This window comes from Lactuca virosa, chromosome 3 (genome assembly GCF_052849685.1).
Source record: "Lactuca virosa cultivar CGN04683 chromosome 3, Lactuca_virosa_CGN04683_v6, whole genome shotgun sequence".
Taxonomy (NCBI): domain Eukaryota; kingdom Viridiplantae; phylum Streptophyta; class Magnoliopsida; order Asterales; family Asteraceae; genus Lactuca; species Lactuca virosa.
Genome location: NC_136428.1, coordinates 394,885,432 through 394,899,345, shown reverse-complemented (window position 1 = coordinate 394,899,345; position 13,914 = coordinate 394,885,432).

Here is a 13,914-nt window from a genome sequence, read left to right as displayed (position 1 = left end):
ACATTTATGGCACACCCTCAGGCGAATGGACAAACGGAAGTGTCCAATCGGACGCTTGTAAATGGATTCAAGAAGCGACTTGGGAAACCAAGGGTGGTCATACAGAACCACACTTCATACAAGCACGAATGAAGCCCCATTCAGCCTAGCATACGACGCATAAGCAATGCCACTAGCAAAATTAATGATGGGGTCAATACGAACAAAATACTTCCAAGAGAAAAAGAACGACAAAGATTAAAGGCAAAACTTGGACCTCCTTGAGGAGCATCGTGAGTGCTCCAGCATGCACCAAGCCACATACAAAAAGGTTGTGGAGGGATATTACAACCAGCGTGTAACGCCCGTGTTTCTAGGCTAGGCATTAATGGTGATGTAATATTCTAGGTTAACCTTTGTAACCCGTCTTGAAATAATAAAGATGTATTATTTGAGTATTATATGTTTTGTGCTTAATTGTGTGACTTAATTGAATTAAAAATAAAAATAAGCATAAAAATGAAATGTTAGATAAACCCGATATCTATGAAGGATGTGGTAGTGGTCGTGACGAGGTTTCTGAATATATAAAGAAAGCCGAAATCCGAGTTATAACGAAGAAGTTATGATCTCTCGAAGTTTCGCGACAGAACCGACAGGGCACCGTATGACGTAAAATGCGAATTTAAGATAGAGCAATATTTAGCCTTAGTGATCTAAACGGAAGTCGAAGAGTTCGTTAAACCGAGAGCATGCATAAAAAGAACGTCTAAATCTGACTTCGTATGAGGAAGTTATGATTTTTCTAAGTTTCAGCTTAGCAGTATGTAGCCCGAAGTTCGAATATGGATCGAGTGATTTCTAGCCGCAACAATCTAAACAAGAATCGAAGATCTCAGCGTTAGTAGTCCAACGGTAAAGAGACAGACGAAAACGGACGTCAGATGAAGAAGTTATGATTTTATAACAGAGTTTTCCTGTCCCGGCCTACTAAAAATAATACAATATAAATAAATTCAAAATTAGCCAACGGAGTCTAAATGAAAGTTGTAGAGCATAATCTTACCTACGCGTGGATATAAAGAACGTCGAAAACGGAGCTCGTATACGAAAGTTATGAGTTTTCCTGGCACCTTATCCGAAGTACGCCCAACGTAGGGCCTCGGTACGCCCAGCGTAGTCCGAGGTCTCGCTGCTATAAATAGAAGGTCGAGGCTGCCAATCTTTTTGCTTAAAAATCTTTCTTTCTCTCCCATAATTTCCTCGTTTTGCATGCAAGAAATACCCCGAAGCCCCGGTATCATTCCCGAGACCCGAAGCAAGTCTCGAAGCCCCGAAGATCCCGAGAAGTAAAGTTTCCGAGTCGAGACTCTGCCCGCGTAAAGCCCGGTTTTGGAGAAAACATCATGGTTTCATCGGAAACAATTGTTTTAAGAGACAAGGTGCTGTCCGATCATTGTCTTATCATGTGAGTGTATATTTGTTTTCTTCTAACACATAGACATGAAGTATTCCTTATAAAATACGTGCTATGTGTTTATATATTATTTGTTTATTTGAACTAGTTGTTGAATGGATGTTTTGTACAGGTTTTAAGTTGTATATAAATGTATATATTTTATCTACTAATATGTTGGGTAGAACATGGGTATACAATTGGTGTGTGATGAAATAAAATGATGAGAGGCCTCGTTGTTGTTGCTGATTCAGTCATCTAGCGAAGTTTAGATGACGACCACAGACTTTTCTAGACAGTCCAGTGGAACGCTAGCAGGCTCATAACATGTAGGTGTTAATGAACTTGGGTGTTACTTTGTTGTACTCCATCCCCCCCCCCCCATGGTTGCCTTATTTGACATAAATTGTTGGGAAACCCCCAAAGCAGTGTTGTCGCCCCGATGAAAATCCTTAGGCTAGGTCCCTTGGGTTAATTGTTTTAGGGACGTAAAGTGAGGATAACGGGAATGGGTAATTGGGTTATTATTGGTTGATGAAATTAATATAATCGTTTATTGTGGGTTGAAAACCCTATATGCTCACCAGGCTCCCAAGCCTGACCCACTCAGTTTCTCTTTGTATTACAGGTAGTGGCACGAGAGCATAAGTTGGATGACTTATCAAGACATTTTGGATTATAGACCATAGTTAAATATAACTGTTGTAAGGGCTATTTTGTATTGTTTATGCTTTTGGTCTTTATCGGAACATGACATCCCGAGATTTTGTTATATAATGAAAATACATTTCTTTAAGAAATGCTTTGATAAATTTTGTCTTATCATATTTTATTTTGGGAACAAATTCTGCAACTCTTTTAATCAAAGGATTACTCAGATTTTACTTTAAAAGCATAAATTAAATCAGTCTTTTCTGGCCGTGAAATTGGGGATGTCACACAGCGGGTGGAAGATAAGACTTTCTGAGTAGGACAACATGTTCTACGATGGAATGAAGCCAGCCACGCACAACCACATGACAAGTTGGGACCAACATGGGAAGGACCATAAAAAGTGGTCGAGACGCATCGCAACGGGTTCTACTCCCTTGAAACAGTCGAAGGGCGACCGATGCCGAGCACATGGAACGCAAGGCACTTGAATAAATTCCAATTCTAAAAGGCATTTCAAGATACTGCCAAGCAGACCCCTATGTATAAGGGGTAGCACACATCCCAAAGTAAACCACGACCAGATTGATCACTCGGACCGGCAAACGGACACTCAGCGTAGTACGATCAGGAACCTTAGTGTGTCGAAATACTAACATCTTAGTATGATGATGGCAAGTACTAAGTGTATCTCAAAGTTGAAAACCTCAGTGTATCCAATAATACAAGTATTCATTTTGTTTTATCATTCAAAAAGAAAAAAGTTCATTACACAGGGGATACTAAGTGTATCCATACTTTAGCATGTTATCAAGATACTCAGTGTATCCATATAAAATATAAACCTCAGTGTGTTCTCAAGATATTCGGTGTATCCTAAACACTTAAAATGCATTAGAGAAAAGTATATGTTGAATAGAACGCCTAGAGTTTGGAAAGGCTAAGAAACCTAAGGTTCTAACACAACAAAAGCAAAACAAGGTGATAATAGGGATAAACAATATACAAACGCATAAACAACAAAAAATCAAATACCAAAGCAACATGGTTCATCACACATAGCAAACTACGGGCCACACAGGGCCTAGCAACAACACAAAGAAAAGACAAAAGGAGTAAAAGAAGCATTAAATCATTTTACACACCCCGAAGGGTAGCTTAATGGAACAAGTTCAAATCAAAGACCACCATCACCATCGCCAAGCCCACCTACACCAACACCTCCGTCACCTTCACCATAACGATGCCCACCTCCACCAGCACCACCATCACCATCACCATCGCCACTGCCATGCCCACCTCCACCAACGCCATTATCACCATCACCATTACCACCGCCATGCCCATGCCCATCCCCACCAACACCACCATCACCATCACTATCGACATGCATACCTCCACCAAGACCAACCCCACCATCGCCATGTTCAGCCCCATCTAGAGGATCATCGTCATCATCAAAAGCACACAAGAGCCTCATACCCTTCATATCCAATTGCCTCAAACCAAGTAGAGCGACGTAATCCGTCGTGGCAAAAGCCAGCACATCATCTTCAATACTGGACATATGGCTCGAACAGGATTCACTGGTCTCTAGTTCGTACGTCCCAACATCCACCTCAGCTTTCAGGCCAACACGACTTGACTCTGCACCCGCAACAAACGCAGCGTGGTGAATCCGGCAGACACCACCTGTGAACTCTGGATCTTCAATGAGTTTATTCATAACACGCATGACACCAACATCTAACAACCAATTAGGATTAGTCCGCAGCGCCTCTAGCTCCACTCGTATCGCCTCTAGCTCCTGGTCACATTCAGAAAGATCATGCTCCAAACTCTTCTTCTACATCATCGGACCATCATTCGATTGGGTCAAAGAATCAACCCAAGCTTCCAGCGACAATCAAAATTCTTCGACAGACATATTCTCAGCCACAAGCAAGTCATACTTTTGGTCAAAACCACGGGCAGCCCTATCTAGCTCTGCAACCCGACACTTCAAGTCAACCTCGTTGGCCATAACACTGGAATGAGCTCGCTCAAAATCATCAAAATGTTGAACTCGCTGAGAGCCAACAACCAAGTAACACATTGACTGTGCAGCGGCGTAAGCCATATTTTTTGAAAGAGTAGAGCTGCCCATGGCATCCATATCACATGCGGTCGCCGGAGGTATTGCATAATGTGCAAACTCTAGAGCATTTGCACAAACAGATAGTCGGGAGTCAGTACAAAGATTACACCCCAGGAAAAACGGAGACGCTCCAAGTCCAGGAAGCCCATGTGAGTCCTGTGTAGGAACAAGCTCAATGTGCGAAACCATTGCTCCACGCCCTGATGGGCGGGGAGGGGTAGGAAACCCGGATACATTAGTCACCCGCACGATGGGATGCTTAGATGCCGCTTGACAACTCTCAGACTGTTGAACGTCATCATTGGGTATCACCACCATAATGCTAGGATCGGAAGAGATTGATGAAATCAGACGTGAAAACCCATGCCGCTACATAATGTGCCTCCCGATCTAACCAGACCCACTTCCAGGGAAAGGTTCACCCATACCCTGGACGGCCTTCCATTTCACCATGGCATGGCGCACACTAGAAACGATCACTTCCTCGCTATCTTCCACCCTTCACATGTGGGATCCTCGGCCAGCCGGATGCTTAGATCAACTGAAAAGGCAATGATCGGAGTCGGTCCACTTTCCGTCATCGAGGAACTTCCTGTTTGATTAGTTACTAAGACCATAACTATATTTTGTATGTACTTGACCCGGTTGTGCATGGTCCTTTTGGGTTGCCTTCACCAAAGCAACTTGATAGGATGATTCAAGGAGAAAGAGAGGTCATTATGGTTTATTAATATATTATATGAACAATATATTAAAGGAGAAATCATATAGTTTAATTAATATTAGATAAGAATTAATTAATAATTAATTATGTGGTTAAAAGACATTAATTAAATAAAGGGGACTAGAACTGTCAACTGTGTGATAGGTGAGTATTGGGCCGAGAAGCCTTATTTATTAGGCATGGATGAAATTAAGGATGTGTCCATCTTAATTTCGGCCATAGAGGCCTTATTCCATAAGGTTCCTTGGACTGCTTAAGGCCTAAGTTGTCCATTAGGGTTTTGACTGAAACCCTAGCTGCACAAGTATAAATAGACCGCTATGGCATCAATTTTCGGCCACTGGAAACCCTAGAGGAGTTCATAGCCGAAATTATGCCTCCTCCCCTCTATCCAATATCATCCTCTTGCTTGTGGTGTTTGTAAGCCATTAGAGGAGTGACATTTGTGACTCTAAGCTCCAAGAGAAGAAGATTCAAGCCATTCTTGAAGAGGTAATCATCTAGATCTGATTTTATATGATAATTTCGAAATATGTATGCTAGATCTAGGGTTCATAAGTCTTGGATGAATTGCATGTAGAATAGAGAAAACTAGATCCAAGCTTTAGGGTTTGCATACGCACATAGGATGTTCTTTCGTATAAAACCCATCATTGGTATCAAAGCCTTGATTTGTTTCTATTGTATTGATGCTTTGTATGTTCATCTTGCTGAAAATCGTTTTTTCTGCCCTCTGCCCGACCTGAATCGGCGAGTCAATTGTTGAACTCGGCGAGTCGGCCCAACTTGGTGAGTCCAGTTTGTGACTCGGTGAGTCGGGGAGTCAGACAGAGGGAATCTCAAGATTTCTTGTTGTTTTGCTGAAGGATAATTACCAAAACTGTTTTTGACTAATAAAATCCGATTTTTATTGTAATTATGTGATTATCCTTACCAAAACAAAAGATAATTACCAATTAATTGAATAATAAATTCCTTATATGATAAAATTTGATTATTTGAATTATTTGATGAATTATCTTGTGAATAAAATGGAATAGGTCAAACTTAGATAATCATTAAATTAAATGTTTGATTTAAATTATTTGCTATTTGATCCTATGTGTTTTGAAAAGTTCAAAACTTGCCCTCAAGTTTTGGAATTCAAAATTTTTTTAAAAAGTTTAATTTATATCATTTAAATTTCAAACCCTAGAATTTTACAAGTTTAAAATTCACCCTATACTATTATAATATTATAAGAATAATAATTATATATTTATAACTTAAATGCTAGTCTTACCATTAGTAGGCCTCATTCACGAAGTCGATCTATAAGGGGGTATAAGGTTATGGCCTATAAAATGACCGTTTAATGGGTGTCGACTCTCACCCACCGCTTCCTTGATTGGTGGAGGGTCGTTAGCCGAACGGGTAGGATAGGGCAAACCCTTCCTCATTAAAAGTATAATGAATTATAAAGTAACTAAATATTTTTTAAAATTCCAAATCTTAGTTACTGTAGGCAAAAGTGAATTTGATGCAATTCCATGAAATTACACTTTGTACCCTTGCTAAGACGTTAGTGGAGCGTGTGTGGTTAACCGGCACACTAATTGAGCTCTAAGCAAAGGTGGCAAATGGTGACTCTATGTTTTTCATAGTTCTATGGAGCATGTGTGGTTAACCGGCACATAGAATAGGTGACTGTAACATTGAAGGCACCATGTACATTTGCATGGTTATACACACCCGCTTTGTGATCCTCATCATCCCAGTCACAAACTTGAGGGGCATATCGAGATTTAAACATGCCATTGAAAAGTTCAATGAATCTCAAAAAATCTAGGAGTTTTCAATACATTTAAAACTAATTTTTTTTCATGGTGGAAAATTAGTGAATCATCGTTCACTTACCTTCAAATTATTTGCTTGTTAGACTACGACATCCCTCTTCTAATTTGTAAATAATGTTGTTAGATCGTAGCCCTAATTTCTCATTTGGGTGTTTAATTGGGGATTCATTTCTAATCAAACTTGTCTCTTTTCTATTTCAGATGTCTAACGCGAACAACAACACTTCTGGTTCCTATGGCTCGTTCTCACTCATGAACTTGTGTGGGAGAGTGATCTTTGACGGGTCTAATTTCAATGATTTGATCCGCAACATTCGAATGGTCACTCGTTACGAGGACAAAGAGTATGTCCTCTATGAGAAGCTAAATGAAATCAACATCAACACTTCCTATTCTGAAGAGATCGCTGCCTATGAGGCCCATGAGCGTGATACCACGAAAGTCCATTGCATCATGCTGGTGACTATGACTGCATAACTCTAGAAGTCCTATGAGGACATGTATCCCTATGACATGCATCAAGATCTGTTGGACCGGTACCACCAAAGCGCTAGGCAAGAAAGGTATGAGATCATCACTTCGACGATCACTGCCAAAATAGGTAATGGAGAGTCCCTTACTGCTCATCTACAAAAGATGCATAGATATGTCGATCGCCTGCTAAAGTTAAATGTTAACTTTGATGAAGAGCTGGAAATTGACATCATCCTTCACTCCTTGCCTCCCTGCTACAACCAGTTTCGCATTACCTACCACATGAACAAGGAGGAGGTCACTTTGAGCAAGCTTTAAGGCTTGCTGAGGACTGCTGAGAGCAACCTCAAAGACAAATCTGTTGCATCAACTCCTACTCCTACTACTGCCCCAGTCTTGGTAATTGGGCAAGGAAAGGGTAAGAAGAGGAAGGCCCCCTAAAAGAGCCACCATAAGGGAAAGTTCCATGATGGCACCTCATCTAGTGGAACCAAGGCTGCTTCTGCTAAACCCAACTCCAACCCCAAGGATGCAGAGTGTCATAATTGCCACGAAATAGGGCATTGGAAACGAAGCTGTCTGAAATATGTACAAGACATCAAGGATGGAAAGATCAAGCCATCCTACGCAGGTATTTACACTATTAAATCTAATGATTCATCACATGCTATTTCTTGGGTTCTTGATACAGGATGTGGTTTTCACATTTGTTCTGACTTACAGGGCCTAAGAAGAAATAAGGATGTGGAGCATGGGAAGATAAACTTGATCATGGGGAACAGAAGATCGTTGTCTGTCACCAAGATTGGAGTTTATTCTTTTGTGCTTAGTAATGGATTAGGACTAGATTTAAATAATTGTTGCTATTCGCCAGATATGGCAAGAAAAATCATTTCCTTTCATGGTTTGTATAGAAAAGGGTTTAGATATTCATTAGATAATGAAAAGGGTTCTATTAATGCTTATCTTAATGGTGTTTTCTATTTTGAAGCATTGCCTTGTAATGGAATGTATGAAAGTGTGATGGTTGTAGATAACTTAGGAAATGATGTGTTGTGTATCGATTCTTCCAATAGTTTGGATAAAGCATGCTTGTGGCATTGTCGTCTTGTACATGTCAACAAGAAACACATAGCCCAACTCCAAAAGGATGGAGTGTTGGAGTCATTTGACCTTAGGGACGATGACGTGTGCGAGTCTTGTTTGCTTGGAAATATGACCAAGTCACCCTTCACTGGCGCTTGTGAAATGGGTGGGGGTTTATTGGATCTCATACACACCGATGTGTGTGGGCCCTTTAGATCCACCACAAGGGAAGCGAACTGTTTCTATGTGACTTTCACCGATCATTATAGCAGATATGGGTATATCTACATAATCAAACACAAGTCAGAGACCTTTGAAAAGATCAAAGAGTTCAAACAAGAAGTGGAGAATCAGTTGGGCAGGAAAATCAAGATGCTTCGATCCGATCGAGGAGGAGAGTACCTAAGTCTTGAATTCCACGACTACCTCAACGAATGCGGAATCGTTTCGCAACTAACGCCACCTAGGACACCGCAGTTGAATGGTGTGGCTAAGAGGCGTAATCAAACCTTGCTAGACATGATTCATTCCATGATGAGTCGTGCTTCGCTACCTATCTCATTCTGGGGGTATGCCTTACAGACTGCCGCCCATATCCTTAACTTAGTCCCTACAAAGAAGGTTGCCAAAACACCTCATGAGATGTGGATAAGGAAAGCTCCCTCGTTGGCACATATCAAGGTTTGGGGTTTCGAGGCTTTCGTAACACGAGAGACTCATGACAAGCTCGAACCTCGTAGTGAGCAGTGTATTTTCATCGGCTACCCGCAGAAGTCCTTTGGATATCTGTTCTATAGACCGAGTGACAATTTTGTCTTCGTTGCGAGGAGAGGGGTTTTCCGAGAACAAGAACTCATAAGCCAAGGGGACAGTGGGAGGCAAATCGATCTTGAAGAGATTCAAGAGTCGAGCGATGAAGAAACCTCTAACGCTGGCGCTCAACCCGAGGAGGAAACTCCGGTTGAACCGATTGACAAGTCCTTACATCTTAGACGTTCCGATAGAGTTAGGGTTCAACCCCAATTTTATGGTTTTCATATTACTATAGAAGGGGATACGTTCATTAGTGATATTACACTAGTGAATTCGGACAAACCTAACGGCTACATGGAAGCCATGGCAGGCCCGGAGTCTACAAAGTGGGAAGAGGCGATTGACAGCGAAATTCAGTCCATGTACGATAACCAAGTTTGGAGCTTGGTTGATAATGTGCCAGGTCGTAAGACGGTCGGTGCAAGTGGATCCTCAAGAAGAAGACCGACATGGATGGGAATGTGCACACTGATAAGGCGTGATTCGTTGTGAAGGGCTTTACTCAAACTCCCGGAATTGACTATGATGCGACCTTCTCACTGGTTGAGAAGATAAAGTCTATTAGGGTGATGTTGGCCATTGCTGCATTTCATGACTATGAGATATGGCAGATGGATGTCAAAACCGATTTCCTTAATCGAAAGTTGGATAAGGATGTTTACATGAATCAACCAGAGGGTTTTGTCGATGCGAAGCACCCCAATAGAGTATGTAAGCTTGATAAGTCCATTTATGGACTAAAACAAGCATCTCGCAGATGGAATCTTTGTTTCGACGAGAAAGTCAAAGAGTTTGGTTTTCTATGAAACGAGGATGAATCATGTGTGTATGTCAAAGCCAGTGGGAGTAGAGTTAGCTTCCTCCTATTGTATGTTGACGACATACTACTCATAGGAAACGACATCTCGACGCTGCAGGAAGTCAAGTCCTGGCTTGGGAAGTCTTTTGCTATGAAGAACCTCGGAGAGGCTGCTTATATTTTGGGAATAAGGATAGTGAGAAAAAGAAGTAAAAGACTAATAGGACTTAGTCAGAAAACTTACTTGGACAAGGTACTAAAACATTTTAGTATGGAGAATTCTAAGAAGGGGGGTTACCAATCCAAAGTAATGCCAAGTTGAGTAAGACTCAAAGTCCGAGTACCGAAGTCGAGGTAGCAGAGATGAGTCGCATACCTTACGCTTCCGTATTTGGCTCGATCATGTACGTGATGACTTGTACTCGCTCTGATGTGGCCATCGCTTTGATCATGGTCAGCAGATATCAAGGGAACCCTGGCAAATGTAACGCCCGTAGATCCGGGCTAGTCAATTTAAAGACAATAAGAGTCAAAAAAGACTTTTTGGTGGAAGATTAGTTAGAAGGATTAATCTTAACCAAGTGGTAGTATATGTTACAAGGGTTCCGTACATATAAAGAACGCGGAAATCCGAGTTATAACGAAGGAGTTATGGCCCATCGAAGTTTCACGACAGAACCGGCACGACACCGGTAAACGTAAATGGTGAATTTACGATAGAGCAATATTTAGCCTTATCGATCTAAACGAAAGTCGTAATGTTCGTTAAATTGAGAGCGTCCATAAAAAGAATGCCCAAATCTGACTTCGTATGAGGAAGTTATGATTTTTCTAAGTTTCAGCTTAGCAGTAAACAGCTAAAAACTCGAATTTTAGATCGAGTGATTTTTAGTCGAAACAACCTAAACGAGAATCGAAGGTCTCGTCCATAGTAGTACAACGGTAAGAACACAGACGAAAACGGATGTCGGATGAAAAAGTTATGAATTTTTAACGGATTTCCTGTCCCGGTCTATTAAAAATAATAATATTAAAATAAAAGTCAAAATTAGCCGACGAAGTCTAAACAAAAGTTGTAGAGCGTAACTTTACCTACGCGTGCATATAAAGAAGGTCAAAAACGGAGCCCGTATGCGAAAGTTATGGATTTTAGAAGTTTGGGCACAAAATCCGAGGAATTTCGCATGCATGGCTAGGAATTGGCCACGTACGAGCCGTGCATGCATGATGCGTGTCAGCCGCTGATACAACCGAAGGGAGGTCCAACCGAAGTCCAACGTGTGTCGCATCCGTGGAGGCGTCCGAAGCGAGCCACGTCCCTTCACATCCAACCAGCTGTCCCTTCACATCCAAGCCACCTCCGAGCCTCACAGCTGCTGCGTGGAGCCTTCTTAGCCACTAAACTTCGGTATCGCACCCTATAAATAGGGGGGTTGCGAGATCTCCCAGCTAGAATTGGAAATTTGGCATTTTTCACCCCTAAATCAATATTTTAGCTATTTCTACTTCCCCCGAATCCCCGGTATCATTTTTAACACCCGGAATACGCCCCGAAGTGCCCGTAGAGCCCAGAAAATTTATCTTTTCGGTTTTGAAGCTCCAACCTCGTAGGGCCCGGTTTTTCATTAAAGCCCTCGGTTTTATTGGAAACAGTCGTTTTAAGAAACGAAGTGCTGCCCGATTATCGTCTTATCGAGTGAGTGTATACTCACTTTCATCTTACACATAGATATGAAGTATTTTATATAAAATACGTGCTATATGTATATGTATTGTTTGTTTATTTGAAATGATTGTTGAATGAATGATTTATACAAGTTTTAAAATGATTTAAACTGTATATATATATTTTATCTACGAATATATTGGGTATAACATGGGTAGATGGAATAGTTGGTGTGTGATAAAATGATGAGAGGCCTGTTGTATAAACCCTGGCGACTATGAGACGTAGTGCCTATTGTATAAACCCTGGCGACGATGTGACTTCGTGCCTATTGTATAAACCCTGGCGACTATGAGACGTAGTGCCTATTGTATAAACCCTGGCGGCTATGAGACGTAGTGCCTATTGTATAAACCCTGGCGACTATGAGACGTAGTGCCTATTGTCAAAACCTTGGCGACTATGAGACGTAGTGCCTATTGTATAAACCTGGGCGACTATGTGACGTAGTGCCTGTTGTATGAACCTTGGTAGCAATGGACTTTGGATAAATTCCTTAGGTCAATCCTGAAGAATGAATGGATGAAGGATAGTCGATTCTTAGGGTAAATCCTTAAGAAATAAGGAAGATATGGGGATGGGTAATTGGGTTGATTGTTTGATGATTGAATATAATAATTGTATTATTGTGGGTTGAAAACCCTATATGCTCACCAGGCTCCCAAGCCTGACCCACTCAGTTTATTTGTATCACAGGTATCGATACGAAGTTGCTTTACACTGAGAGATTAAAAGAGAAGTAGATCACTAGTGTAAATGAATGTAATTTTTGTTTATGCTTATGTTTTGGTATTGACGATGACATCCCAATGGTTTAAATGGATAAAATACATTTCTTCGGAAATGATTTGATAACATACTTATCATGTTTTTCTGGGAAAAAAATTCCGCAACACTTTTAATCAAATAATTACTCTGATTTTATTTTAAAAAGCATAAACGAAATCGGTCTTTTCTGGCCGTGAAATTTGGGGATGTCACAGTTGGTAGCAGATCATTAGTTTAAGCGAACTAGGAATTTGTAGGATTTCTAGACTTAAACTTAGAATGCTAAGCGATGATTGTGAGACGAGTGTCTACTATATTTCAGACACGAGCACTAGTATATTTTAGGAAAGATGCCTAAAATGCTTTTATGTGCTAAATGTTATATGTTTGCCATATATGCTATTATTTGTTTCGATCTATGGGCTGTTGCCGACCGGATCTGGAAACCTTATGTGTTTAGGATTCTAAGCATTTGATACGATATTAGAACTAGCATGTAAACGTTTCGGAGTGATAAGGAGAATTTAAATGTCAATCGTGAAGAAAGATCTGAATTCACCTTATTCAGTGTATAGATCAAGAATGGCAAGAACAAGAAGTGGATTTGGAAATGCAAACGGGAACATAAATCAACCACCCGTGATTGAACAAGTACATGTTGTAGCAGCTGCACCTGAGCCAATGACGATGATTGGGGTACAAGCAATGATGCAGATGATGTTGGATCGCCAAATGGAGGAGACAAGGCGATTACTCCAACAGAATCGAGAGGAAGCTACAATACCGGTTGAACAGCCAGAATTGAACGAAGGGCAGTCAGAAGAAGGGAACTACAGTGGGACCGTTGGTCAAGCCAATCCACCAATAGTTTGCCAAAACAACCAGGATGAAAGGAACGGCGGACGTGGATGCAAGTACAAGGATTTTATGGCATCCAAACCACTGTGCCTATCTGGAAGCCCGGCACCAGTGGAAGTTATGGACTGGATCTCCGAGATGGAGACAATGTTTGACAGTTGCGAGTGTAGCAACATACAGAAGACCGCTCTTGCAATTCCTCTGTTGAAATCTGGAGTATTAAGTTGGTGGAAGTTACTGGCTGGTTCGATGCCCAAGGGGGAAGCTAGCAAGATTTCGTGGGAAGAGTTCGTGGTGCAACTAAAAATGCAATACTGCTCTGACCAGGATCTTCTGGAAATCAACAATGAGTTCCAGAATCTGAAGAAGGGAAGAATGAGCGTCACCGAGTACGCTACTAGTTTTACAGAAAAGATGAAGCTTATTCCCTATCTAATTCCAACTGAACTCTCCAAGGTTAACAAGTTTGCCCACAGTTTACCAGCGGACTTTGGTCCAATAGTCAAATAAGCAACCACTCTGAAAGTCGTCATCTGGGCTGCTAAGAATGTCGAGACTCAGATAAGAGAGAAGGGTCTGGAGAGAGCTGAAGTTGGAGAGAAAAGGAA